The sequence below is a fragment of the Physeter macrocephalus genome, chromosome 11, assembly GCF_002837175.3.
Source record: "Physeter macrocephalus isolate SW-GA chromosome 11, ASM283717v5, whole genome shotgun sequence".
NCBI classification, from domain to species: domain Eukaryota; kingdom Metazoa; phylum Chordata; class Mammalia; order Artiodactyla; family Physeteridae; genus Physeter; species Physeter macrocephalus.
The window spans coordinates 49,953,812-49,968,181 of NC_041224.1; the positions used below are offsets into that span (position 1 = coordinate 49,953,812).

Sequence of the window (14,370 nt, forward strand, 5' to 3'; positions counted from 1 at the left end):
ACAGCAAATGAAAGTGTTTAGAAACCTTTATAGAAATTTTACATTCTTACAACATTTTTATTGTCTTTTACAAAAGTAATAGTCTGCAGTAGATTGGAAAAATTTTTAAGAAGTCGTCCTTTGCTATAGATAGTTTGAATAGCTGTATTCTAACATCACTTCTAGCCCGGTCTCCAAAATCACTTAACATCTTCTAAGATCTTTTTGTTCTTCAGTTGGTACAGAGGATCCACCAGAGTATTTTGAATCCCTGGAAGACTGCACTGGGTATAACTAACCTGGAATTTCTGAATGACTGTTGGAAGAGAAACACCTCCCCCACCAAACACATCAGTCTACAGTAGACCATGAGACCATGAGGTGAGTAATAAATAGACCTTAATATGTTAAGTCACTGAGATTTGGGGGTTATTTGTTTGAGTAGCTAGGGTGAGTTATCCAACTACATTGTTACTGAATTTTCCTAGGACAGTGACTTTTATTTCTATACTCATGATTCCTGAATTTATATCTTCAAAGCATCAGAGCCATATATCTTATCACGTACTTGACAATCCCATTTAGATGTCCAACAGGGACCAAAAAAGTCAACATTTCTAAAACTTAATCCACTATGCTCCCTCTCTTTTTCCTTATCTATTCCATTGTGTTGAACCATATCACAATCTCTCCAATTTTCCAACCCTGAAACCTAGGAGTAACCCTCAGCTTCTCCTTCTCCTTCTCTAGTGCCCACCATAACCAATAAACCCACTACCAAGATCTGAAGATTCTTTACCTTCTTTACCTTCCAACCCTTTCCCTATTCTTTTTTTTTAATATCTATTTATTATTTTTTTAAAATTTAATTTTGGCTGCATTGGTCTTCCTTGCTGCACACAGCCTTTCTCTAGTGGTGGTGAGCAGGGGCTACTCTTTGTTGTGGTGAGCAGGCTTCTCTTGTTGCCAAGCACGGGCTCTAGGTGTGTGGGCTTCAGTAGTTGTGGCACACAGGCTCAGTAGTTATGGCTTGCGGGCTCTAGAGCGCAGGTTCAGTAGTTGTGGCGTGCGGGCTTAGTTGCTCCGCGGCATGTGGGATCTTCCTGGACCAGGGATCAAACCTGTGTCCCCTGCACTGGCAGGCAGATTCTAAACCACTGTGCCACCAGGAAGTCCCCCTTTCCCTATTCTTGATTTCTAGTTCCTCTGCACTATCTCATTTGAGTGAAAAAAATCTTCTATTTTATACTTCCAAATTAATTCCTTCCAGTGTCATTAAGACACCTCTCTAAAAAGCAAATCTAAAAAAAAAAAAAAAAAAAGCAAATCTAAGTATGTAACGTCCATGCTTTAAAAATACATCGATTTTTTTACATAGTTCTTAAGAAAAAATTGTGCTCCTTAACATGATGGGCTAGATACTATGGATTGGCTACTTGAGTCACCATCCTACTCTCCTTCTAACTGGAGATGATGGAAAGCTACAAACTACAATATATACCCCATATAGCCTTGCTGCTAGAGTGCTAGGTATAGCAGGTTCTGCCAAATCTGGTTCTACCTCTGAAAATGAGGTAGAAGCTATCTTCTCTTATTGTAACTTCTCCTGGCAAGTAAGGTTATGAAGAGGTGACTGTTAGAGGCAATTGCAGTAGCTAAGTTCTAGTATCTATTCACCAGCCCCACAGACATGAGAGGCAATTGAGGCAACATCAATGGCGGCAGCAGCAGCTTCCCGAACCCTGGATCTCAGCTTTGAAATCATAGCAGCCCCTTGACTTCTATGCCTCCAGCCCTTCTCCTAATATGGCATTTTCCTCTATTAAATACCTTTCTGTCTGAAATACCTAAAGTAGTTTCTATTTCCTGCACCACAACCTGATGAATTAACATGACGTACGGAGGCTTTTTATGATCTTTCCCCATTTTCTCTCATCAACCTGATCTCACTGCCACTTCATCCACATCCATCCCTATACATTGTAGTTGAGCCATGCTGAACTACTTGCAGATTCTCAAATGTAGCATGTTTTCCTTATTCATGTTACCCTTCTTCAACTTTCTAGCTCCTATTTATTCAAGATTTAACTTGAACCTTACCTATTCTGGGAAACCTTCCCTGATATCTCTGCCCTCATTTGCTAGCTTGTAATCAAAACTTCTCGTCCTTTTTTTGCTACATAGCATCTGAGTCCCCTACTTATGTTTGAGATACTCCCCATTCTTATGTGACAGCAGCTGCTACCTCCAGAGAAACTAAAAATGCTAGCTACTTGCTTTCCCATCTCTCTTGTGCACGTGATCTAGGATCTGCCAATCAAACACCTCTACCCCAGATTATGAATTAGAAGCTGATGGCACAAAAAAGTATGGAGTTGGGGTTTTTGGGGCAGAACTCTGACAATGTGTAGCAGTAGGGAAGGCACCTAAAACCAGTTCTAGAGGCAATAGTGCCAGTAATTGTAGCAATAGTGGTATAGGTACTTTGAGCTGGAGTGTCTGTACTAGTTCCTTTCCAGTCTAGTTCTGTGTGATTTAGAAAGTTGTTCTGGATGCATAGTCTCTGAGACTGGTTTTTAAGCCTTCCAAGAGACTTTATGTACTAACCAATAGCTCTTTAATAAATTCCTTTTCTGTGTAAATAAGTCAGAGTCTTTCTATTGTTTACAACCAAGAACTTTGATTGATATAATACCCTCTCTGCTCTCTCCCACTGCACTTTGTATTTGTGAGTTTGTTCAGCAAATATTTCCTCCTGTATACTCCAAGTAAACTGTCCTGCTCTACTGGTGTTGGGCTTGATCATATGTTTTCCTTTGGCCAATGGGATGTCAGCATTTGCAGTTCAAACAGAGGCTTGAAATATGCTTCAGTGTTTGAGCTTGCTCTCCTGTGCTCCAATTATGAGAAGAGCATGTCCCAGGTTGCTGATGATTATTCAGCCTGGGGCCCAGAGTGAGACACATGGAGCAGATCACATATCTTAAGCAGCCACTGGTCCAAAGACAAGGGACACATGGAGCTGCCCTGTACCCAGTCTTCATTGGAGAGCTCAGACCCTGGAGCCATCCCACAGAACTATAAGCAAGGGAATAAGCTTGCTATTTTAAGTCACTGGACTCTGTTTATTTTCTTTTTTCCTTTTAAGTTTTTAATTGAGGTATAATTGACATAAAACCATATATTAGCTCAAGTATAGAATGTAATGTTTTGATATTTGTATATATTGTGAAATGATCACCACAATAAATCCAGGTAACATCTGTCCATACATAGTTACAAATTTTTTTTCTTGTGATGAAATCTTTCAAGATTTACTCTCTTTGGAACTTTCAAATATGTAATACAGTATTAATAACTATAGTGGCCATGCTGTACATTACATCCCATGGCTTATTTATTTTATAACTGGAAGCTTCTATCTTTTGACTCCCTTCACACATTTCTCCCACCCCCACCAGGTGGCAACCACCAGTCTGTTCTATCTATGAGCTTGGTTTTTAGTTTTTGGTTTGTTTGCTTTTTTAGATTCTACAAATAAGTGAGATCATACAGTATTTGTCTTTCTCTGTCTGACTTATTTCACTTAGCATAATGCCCACAAGGACCATCCATATAGTTGCATATGGTGAGATCTCATCCTTTTTTATGGCTGAACAATATTCCTGTATGTGTATGAATGTATATATATATATGATATATATTCTTTATCCATTCGTTCATCAGTGGACACTTAGGTTGTTTCCATAGCTTGGTTATTATAAATAATGCTGCAATGAACATGGGGGTGCAGCTCTCTCTTCAAGACAGTGATATCGTTTCTTTCAAATATATATACCCAAAAGTGGAATTGCTGGATCACATGGTATAACAGGAATAAGGTGATATCTCATTGTTGTTTTGATTTGCATTTCCCTAGTGATCAGTGATGCTGAGCTTCTTTTCATGTACCTGTTGGGCTTCTGTATTTCTTCTTTGGAAAAATGTCTAAACAGATCCTCTGGCCATTTTTAAATTGGATTGTTTGGTTTTTTGCTTTTGAGTTGTTTGAGTTCTTTATATATTTTGGGTAGTAACCCCTTATCAGATATACGATTTGCAAATATTTCCTCCATTCTAAGTCACTGCATTCTTATGCAGCATTCCATCTATAGCTGACTAACATAGTATATAATTATTAATAGCTATAGTAATAATCAGCCTATATTGTAATTGTTAGTTTACTTGTCTGTTGCTCTCCACTGGACTGGAAGCTTATTGAGAGTGAAGACTGTGTATTATTGGCTTTTACATTTCCAGTGGTTATTACAAAACCTATACCAGTGTCAATGAATGTTTGATGAATTAATAAACAAATAAATGAATGAATGGCAAGCATTCTAAAAAACTGCAATTTGGAAGTCTTTTACCACTATAGAAGGCTTGTAGAACAACATTTCTTTATTAAAGGATTTTCTTCTTCAGTCAAAATATAGTAAAATTGATTTTATTAAAGCTGGATTGAATTATTGCATGGCAATACAACCATTCTTTCCCACGAGTACTCTCTTTTTATCTTACTTAGGGTTTTGGATGCTCCTCAACACAGGACCAGCTCATAATAAATATGTTCAGTGAATTTCATTTCAATTCATTCTTTCTAAAACTCCTTAGTTATAGATTTATATACAAACTCTTCTACTGCTTCTATAGATAGTTGGTTACTTACATTATGTGTGGGTTCTACTAGTTTTATTTTCAAATGTTAAATTAATTTCCATGTTTTCAAATTTCGGCTTATTTGGTAGTATCTCACCGTCACCCCCATGCACCAAATACCTAAACCATAGTTGAAATTTAATAAAAAACTGTTAAATTAATTTGACATTTATTTTATTAATAGTTCCCCGAGTAAAATTTTGATTCAATCATCTTGACTAGGGGGCATTTTGGTACAGACTAAAATAGAAACCCATATACTTGTTTTGACAAAATATACAAAATGACTTTTCTCACATAATTACTGACGTCATCAGTTGGAATAAAGATCAGGAACGGGATGAGGCTCAGAGATGAAGTGAGTATAAGGAATGAGGTGTAAACAACAAAAGTGAGTTTATATTTTGTCACGACCATGACCATTTTGATGAGTCTGTAACAACTGAATCAAAGTGGTCATGTCAATAAACAGAGTTCAAAACTATGCATATGTCCTGTCTCTGTGACTAAGTTTAAGCCCTAAAGCAGTGGTAGGGTACTGGATATACATAGACAGATGTATTTCTCTAATTACTATAAGTGATAATATTTCTAAGTGATAGCAGGTGGATGTACGTAGTATAATCCATAAATCTGTTGACTGAGTACACATGAACAGCATTTACTAATCAAATAAAGATATAACACATTTCATCCAAAACATTCAATAATATACATAATCATAGTTATGCATCATAATGAAAGATAAATGACAAAGAGTTCACAAAAATGATATCAGTGTTTTTCCAGTTTATTGACATATAATTGACATGTGGCGTGGTGTAAGTTTCAGGTGTAAAACATAATGATTTTAGGTTAAGTATATATTGTAAAATGATCACCACAATAAGTTTAGTTAACATCCATTACCTGACATAGTTACATTTTTTTTCTTGTAATAAGAATGTTTAAGATCTACTCTCTTAGCAGCTTTCAAATATACAAAACATATTGTTAATTACAGACACAATGTACATCACTGTCCATTACATCCCCAGAACTTATAACTAGAAGTTTGTACCTTTTGACCACCTTCATCCATTCCCCCCACTTAAAGTAATTAGGTAAATATATCTGTCTATTTATATCCAGTACCCTACCACTGCTTTAGGGCTTAAACTTACCAACTGTCAACCACCAATATATCTTCTGTTTCTTTGAGTTTGGGGTTTTTTATGTTTTACATATAAGTGGGATCATACAGCGTTTGTCTTTCTATGACTTATCTAACTTGGTGTAATGCCCTCAAGTTTCATCCATGTTGTCACAAATGGCAGGATATCCTTCTATTTGTGGCTGAATTCTATTTCATTCCACATATATACCACATTTTCTTTATCCATTCATCCAACAGTGGACAATTAGATTGCTTCTGTGTCTTGGCTATTGTAAATAGTAATACAATGAATGTGGAGGTGCAGATATGTCTTCCAAACAGTGATATCATTTCTTTCAAATATATATATCCAGAAATGGAATTGCTGGATAATATGGTAGTTCTATTTTTAACTTTTTTGAGGAAACTCCATACTGTTTTCCATAGTAGCTGCACCAAATGACATTCTCATCAACAGTGGGCAAGGGTTTTCTTTTCTCCATATCCTCAGTAGCACTTCTTATCTGTCTTTTTGATAACAGCCACCCTTACAGGTGTGAGGTGATATCCCATTGTGGTTTTGATTTGCATTTCCTTGATTATTAGTGATGTTGAGCACCTTTTCATTTGTCCATTTGAATGTCTTCTTTGGAAAAATATCTATTCAGATCCTTTGCCCATTTTCTAATTGGATTATTTGTTGTGTTTTGTCTTTTTGTTTTTTGTGGGGTTTTTTGTTTTGCTATTGAGTCATATAGGTTCCTTATGTATTTTAAATATTAACCCCTTATTAGATATGTGGTTTACAAATATTTTCTCCCACTCCATAGTTTGCCTTTTCATTTTCCTCATTTCTTTTGCTGTGCAGAAGCTTTTTAGTTTGATGTAGTTACACTTATTTTTTTGGCATTTATCACTTATGCTTTAGGTGTCATATCAAATAAATCAGTGTGACAACCAATATCCAGGAGATTTTACCCTATGTTTTCTTCTATGAGTTTTATGGTTTCCAATCTTACATTTAAGTCTTTAATCCATTTTGAGTTAATTTTTATGAGTGCTGTTAATTGGGGTCTAATTTTAATTCAATTGTGAATATCCAGTTTACCCAGCACTATTTACTGAAGAAACTATCTTTGCTCCATTGAGTATTCTTGGCTCCCCTGTCAAATATTAATTGTCCATATATACACAGGTTTATTTCTGGCTCTCAATTCTGTTTTATTAGTTTATGTGTCTGTTTTATGCCAATACCAATGTTTAGATTGCTATAGCTTTGTAATGTAGTTTGAAATCAGAAAGGATGATGTCTCCAGCTTTGTTCTTCTTTCTCAAGATTGTTTTTGCTATTCAGGGTCTTTTGTGATTCCAAATGAATTTTAGGAGTTTTTCTATCTGTGAAAAATGCCACTGATCTTGATAGGGACTGCATTGAATCTGTAGATGACAGTTTAACAATATTAATTCTTCCAGTCCATGAACATAGGATATCTTTTCATTTATTTGTATCTTCTTCAATCTCTTTCATCAGTGTCGTACAGTTTTCAGTGTACAGATCTTTCATTTCCGTGGTTAAATTTATTCCTGAGTTTTGGTGTGTGTTTTTTTAAGATTTATTTTATTATTTGTTTATTTAATTTATTGTTGGCTGTGTTGGGTTTTAGTTGCAGCACATGGAATCTTCGCTGAGGCATGTGAGATCTTTCGTTGCAGAGTGCAGGGTCGTCGTTCTCTCTAGTTGTGGTGCGCAGGCTCCAGGGCGTGTGAGCTCTGTAGTTGTGGCGCGCAGGTCCCAGAGCACATGGGTTCTGTAGTTTGCGGTATGCAGGCTCTCTACTTGAGGCGCACAAGCTCAGTAGTTGTGGCGTGCAGGCTTAGTTGCCCAGCGGCATGTGGGATCTTAGTTCCCTGACCAGGGATTGAACCCGCATCCCCTGCATTGTAAGGTGGATTCTTTACCACTGGACTACCAGGGAAGTCCCTATTTTATTGTTTTTGATGCTATTGTAAGTGTGATTATTTATTTCTTTTTTCAGATAATTCATTGTTAGTGTACAGAAATGCTAACTTTTGTATGTTGATTTTGTATCCTTCAACTTTACTGAATTCATTGATTAGATCTAATAGTTTTACATGGAGTCTTTAGGATTTTCTACATATAAAACTAAGTCATGTGCAAACAGAGATAATTTTACTTCTTTCTTTCCAATTCAGATGCCTTTTATCTCTTTTTATTGGATGACTGCTCTGGCTACAACTACTATTACTATGTTGAATAGGTGTGGTGAGCGTGGGTACACTTGTCTTGTTCCTGATCTTAGAGGAAAAGCTTTTAGTCTTTCACCTTTGAGTATAATGTGAGCTGTGGGCCTAATTTGTTTATAGTTTTTATCATGAATAGATGTTGAATTCTGTCAAATGCATTTTCTGCCTCGATTGAGATGATCATATGATTTTCATCCTCATTTTTTGAATGTGGTATATCACATTTATTGATTTGCATATGTTGAACCGTCCTAGCATCCTAGGAATTAATTTCACTTGATCATGGTGTATGATCATTTTAATGTGCTGTTGAATTCAGTTTGCTAGTATATTGTTCAGAATTTTTGCATCTGTATTCATCATTGTTATTGTCCTGTAGTTTTCTTTTCTTGTAGTTTTCTTACCTGGCTTTGGTATCAGGGTAGTTCTAGCCTCTTGAAATGAGTCTGAGAGTATTCCTACCTCGTTACTTTTTTGGAAGAGTTTGAGTATTGGCATTAATTCTTCTTTAAATGTTTGGTAAAATTCAACAGTGAAAGCATCTGGTCCTGGACTTTTTTTTGTTGGGAGATTTTTGATTACTGATTTAGTCCCTTTACTCTCTCTTAGTCTGTTCAAATTTTCTGTTTCCTCATGATTCAGGCTTGGTAGGTTGTATGTTTCTAGGAATTTAACCATTTCTTCTAGGTCGTCTAATTTGTTGGCATACAATTGTTCATAGTAGTCTCTTATGATCCTTTGTGTTGTGGTATCAGTTGTAATGTCTCCTCTTTCATTTATAACTTTATTTTTGGGTCTTCTCTCTTTTTTTCTCCGTTAGTCTAACTAAAGATTTGCCAATTTTGTTTATCTTTTTAAAGAACCAACTTTTAGTTTTGCTAAGCTTTTCTATTGTTTTCCTGTTCTCGCTTTCATTTATTTCTGCTCTAATCTTCCTTAATTCCTTCCTCCTGCTAACTTTGGGCTTAGTTTGTTCTTTTTTTAGTTTCTTGAGGTGTAAAGTTAGGGTATTTATTTGCGGTCTTTCTTTTTCTTTCACTTATCACTATAAACTTCTTTCCTCTTAGAACCACTTTTGATGCATCCCATAAGTTTTGGTATGTTGTGTTTCCATTATCATTTGTCTCAAGATATTTTTTTATTTCCCTTTTTATTTCTTCTTTGATCCATTGGTTGTTCAGGAGTGTGCTATTAATTTTTATGTATTTGCGAATGTTCCAGCTTTCCTCCTATTATTCATTTCTAGTTTCATACCATTGTGGTATAATTTCAATCTTCTTAAAATTGTTAAATCTTGCTTTGTGGCCTAACATGATATATCCTGTAGAATGATCTGTGTGCATTTGAGAAGAATGTATTCTACTGCTGCTGGATGGAATGTTTATTTGTCTGTTAGGTCCATTTGGTCTATAGTGTTGTTCAAATCCACTGTTTCCTTATCTATTCTCTGTCTGATCTAGCCAGTATTAAAGTCCTCAATTATTATTATACTGTTGTTTACTTCTCCTTTTAGTTATGTTAGTACTGCCTTTATATATTTAGCTGCCCTGATGTTGGGTGCAAAAATATTTAGATAATTAATGTAATTTAATGTTTTAGACATTAATTAATGTTAATTAATTAATGTTTTGAATTGTATGTAAGCAATTCTTTGTTTCAAAAAAGAAAGTATATAAAGATACAAGCAATATGGCAAAATCAAATAAGTTAAAAATTTAAAAATGAGTTAAACAGGAGGAAGGTTAGAAAAGTTTCATATTATCCTAATGCAAAAAGCAAACAACTTTCTTGGGAAAGCAAAACTATGCTTGAATTCAAACCAGAAAATAATTTTCTTTCTATATATGGTATGCCTTAATCCGGGAGTAGATTTCAGCGTATCCGAAGAAATGGATGAATTACACATTCTTAAGGTAGTCCTTCTGAGCGTTTCTTTAATCTGAGCTTTTGAAAAATAGTGAACAGCTCTGAATTTAAGACTAACCCCATGAGAATAGAATACACCTATTCATTGTCACTAATTAAGTTGAGAGCCTTATGTTTTAATAATCAGCAGAGCTGGGGGTAGCATTGATGTTTTCTGTCTACATAGGAAGTGACTCCACCTAGTACTTGGAGTTGAACCAAAGAAATAAAGTACTACAAATGAGAATGAGATTGTCTTTAGAAACTCATTTGTGTCCCCGCTAAACTACAGACAAATGGATAACTGATGTTCTAGAGTTACACACCATAAAGCATGGCAGCAATAATTTTGGTCTGGAAAATGGTAAATACCACCACCACACATTGCCATTAAAATATTTTTATACTGAAACATCCATAGAGCATCAAGATGTAAGTACTGTTACTTTCTTATTATGGAAGAGCCCCCTGACACTTGCCTGCGTTTTGAATGTAATATTGGTCCAAGATGGCTAGAGCTGCAATTTATCAAGTATGAAAGTGGCATTTTAAATGACATACCTGGTAAGCAACACATAAGGAAGCTTCTAATTTTCATAGCACAAAGGAAGCAGTATTTTAAAAATGGAATAGCCCATGTTGCAAACATTTGAGAGCTATAGTGAGATGGCCAAGTCATTTGAAGTGAGGTTCTTCATCAGTTCTAGAACAACCTTGGTCATTATTTCTTCAAGCATTGCCTCTGTTCCATTCTATTCTTCTCCTTTTGGAACTCTGATTAAATGAATCGTAAATCTCCTGGTCATGTTTCCTAACTTTTCTTCTGTATTTCCCATCTTTTTTGTCTATCTATGCTGCATTCTGCATAATTTCTAAAATATCTTCTAATGTGATGTTATATTTATCCACTCATTTTGAAATTTCACATATTGTATTCATTTCTGTATAATATTATTGTTTATTTTTCAAATCTGATCAGTCACTTTTTAGAATATTCAGATATTTTCAATATGATTTTTATTTCTTTAAATACAATAAGCCAGGTTTTAAAAAGAACCTCTGTCTGATAATTCCAATATCTGCTGTAGTTTATTTCTGTAGTTTTTCTCATGGGATCTTTTCCGTGTGTGTGTGTGTGTGTGTGTGTGTGTGTGTGTGTGTGTGTGTGTGTGTGTGTTTTACTGTGCACTGCTATTGTCCCTCAAGTATTATTTGCAAGGATTCTTCGAGGTCTAGGATGAATGTACCTTCTTTCAGAGAGGATTTTCTTCTACCATTTCAGGGCCAAATTATCCAAGTTCATGGCTCCACGTTCCCTGCACCATCCAAATCCAGGTCTAAAGTTTTGGGGGAGTGTGAGCCCACAGCCACAATCTCTCATGGAGGTGTTTTTCCCCTGTTCTATTTACATGTGTTCTTCTTGGTGCCAGAGCAATATTCCCTTCGGTACCTTGGGTATATGAGAGGGTAGATATATTTCACGTTTTCTTTTACTCTGAGGGTGACACTGCTTCAGTGGGGAAGGGGTCTTCTGTGGGGCTCCCCACCTTGGCCAGGCCCTGGGTGTTGACTTCTGATTTCTCCATGAATGAAACTGCTAAAAGCAAAGCCCAAATCTGCCCAGATCAGTAAGTTCCTTCAGAATAGAAGCAGCTTTGGTGCATCAGTACTCTGCTTACCTCTCTAGATTCTCTTGTTTTCTTAGATTTTGGCTCGTAATTTCCTCACTACCTTGACAGCTTTGCATTGATTTTAAGGAAAAAATAATAATATTTTCCCCAATATTTTTAGGTTCTTTTTGGAAGGATTGAGAATAGAAAGAAAATATATAGCTCTAAAAGGAGGAAAGGTTTTCTTTTCTTCTAATGCCTGTGTCTGGTTTTGGTAACAGGTACTGCTGACCCCACAGAGCTGAGACATATTCCGACCTCTTCACTTTTTTGGAAGAGTTTATGTTGAATTGGTATTATTTTCTTCCTTAAATGTTTGGTAGAATTCACCAGGGTAGCTATATGTGCCTGCATTTTTCTTTGTGGGAAAGTTTTTAATTACAAATTCAATTTCTTTAATAGATATACATGTATTTAGGTTATCTATTTCTTCTTGGATGAGCTTTGGCAGTCTGACTTTCAAGGAATCCATCCATTTCACCTAAGTTGTCAGATTTATTGGCATAAAGTTGCTCATAATATTCTTTTCATCCTCTTAACGTCTGAAGACTGTATTAATGTTTCTTCTCTCATCCCAGATATTGTTAATTTGTGTCTTCTTTCTTTTTCTTTTTCTAATCAGTCTGGCTAGAGCCTTGTTAATTCTTTTTTTAATTTTCCCAAAGAGCCAAGTTTTCATGGATTTCTTCTATTGTTTGTGTCTTCTATTTCTTCGATTTCCACTCTGGCCTGTATTATTTCCTTTCTTCTGCTTATTTTTAGTTTGACTTTGCCTTTTCCCAGTTTCTTATATTGAAAGCTGAGGTCACTGTATTGAGACCTTTCTTATTTTTTAACATAAGCATTTAGTGCTATAAATTTCTAAGTATAGAATTAGTTGCATCTAACAAATTTGATTTGTGTTATCATTTTCATTCAGTTCAAAATGCTTTCCTTCAGTTCAAATCCCTCTTGATTTCTCCTTTGACACATACGTTGTTTAGGAGTGTGATATTTAGTTTCCAAATATTTGAGGGTTTCCCAAACAGCTTTTTGTTATTGAGTTCTAATTTCGTGGTTTGTTTTATAAATTAACAGAAAAAACTTTATTTTTTAGAACAGTTTTAGGTTTTGAGAAAAATTGGGCAGGAAGTACAGTTCCCATATATCCCTTCTCCCCACCACCCCAGTTTCCCGTATTAGTAACACCTTGCATTAATGTGGCACATTTGTTGCAGTCATCTCCAGTTTATATTAGGATTCATTCTGTGTTGTACAGTTCTGAGTTTTGGACAAATGCATAATGTTATGCATCTACCATTGTAGTATCATACAGTAATTTCACTGCCTTAAAAATCCCCTGTGCCCCACCTATTCATCCCTCCCTTCCCCAAACCCTTGGCAACCAATGTTCTTTTTATTGCCTCTATAGCTTTCCCTTTTCCAGAATGTCATATAGTTGGAATTGTAGAATATGTAAGCTTTTCAGGCTGGATTGTTTCTCTTAGTAATATGCATTTGAGGTTCCTCCGTGTGTTTTTGTGGCTTGATAGCTCATTTCTTTTTATCACTGAATAATTTTCATTGTCTGGATGTACCACAGTTTGTTTACTCATTCACAGACTGAAGGACATTTGGTTGCTTCTAGTTTTTGGCAACTATGATTAAAGGTGCTACAAACGTTCATGTTCAGGCTTTTGTGTGGAGAAGTTTTTAAATCATTCAGGTAAATACCTAGGACACTAATGGTTTGATTCACTTGTCCAAGGTCATATAGTTAGGGGGTAACAAAGCTAGAATTTAAACTCAAACAATATGATCCAGAGTCTATATCCTTAACCATTATACTAAACTGCCTTTCAACTTGTGATACGAGTCAGGTAAACATAGTAAGGGAAGATTTCACAGATGATGCAATGTGAGTCCAAGCTTAGAAGAGGACTAAGAGTTGGATAAATAGAATTGAGAAGAAATTTTCAATGTGGGGTATGGTGAAATGCTGCTTGGAAAAGTACAGTGTGGAATAGTGGCGATGGTGTACAACAATGTGAATTGCTTAATGTCACTGAATTGTCAATTTAAAAATAGTTAAAATGGTAAATTTTGTGTTATGTGTATTTTACTGAAATTTTTAAAAAGTATAGTGTACATGTTGATTCATGAGTGTGGGGATAAATTAATCTGACTGAAGTTAAAGTTTTATTGGGGGAATAAAGGCAACAAAGTTGTATATGTTAATTTAGAACAAAATAAGTATGAACTTTTAATTGTAGTAGAAGGTCCTGGGCAATCAATGAAAATTTTGGAAGATGGAATAGACATGAAATCTGCAACTTCAAAGTGTTAAGCTGTGCTATATGAGACATTTACTGAAATGGGGCAAGTCTGGAGGCAAGAGAACCAACTCAACTCAGTCCAGGCATGTTCATATGTGCATTATCTCATTTACTGCAATAAAAGTTTTATAAGGTGGGTATTATTGTTCCTGTGCTATAGTCAAGGAAGCTAAGATTTATTCATGCTCGTAGTGCTAGTATATGCTAAAAGTACAGTAATTTGAAACCAGATCTCTTAACTTCAAATCTGGTGGGATGCATAGATAGCAGAAATAACACGGACTTGGGAATCACACAGACCTTCTTTGGAATCCTGGCTCTGTCTTACTAGCTATGTGGCTTTAGGAAGATTAGCTTGTCTGAGCCTCAATTTTATCATCTGTGAAAATGTGATGAAAATATT

The 14,370-nt window shown here is 35.6% G+C and overlaps 1 long non-coding RNA gene across 3 annotated transcripts in view; it reads left to right on the forward strand.

Moving 5' to 3' along the window:
- The window catches only part of LOC114487228 (uncharacterized), a 58,624-nt gene that overhangs the window by 6,880 nt on the left and 37,374 nt on the right, over positions 1–14,370 (forward strand). For all 3 annotated transcript variants that reach the window (XR_008618563.1, XR_003682153.1, XR_003682154.2), the window contains exon 3: positions 216–360. This is a non-coding gene — a long non-coding RNA (uncharacterized lncRNA). The remainder of the gene's footprint in view (positions 1–215; positions 361–14,370) is intronic.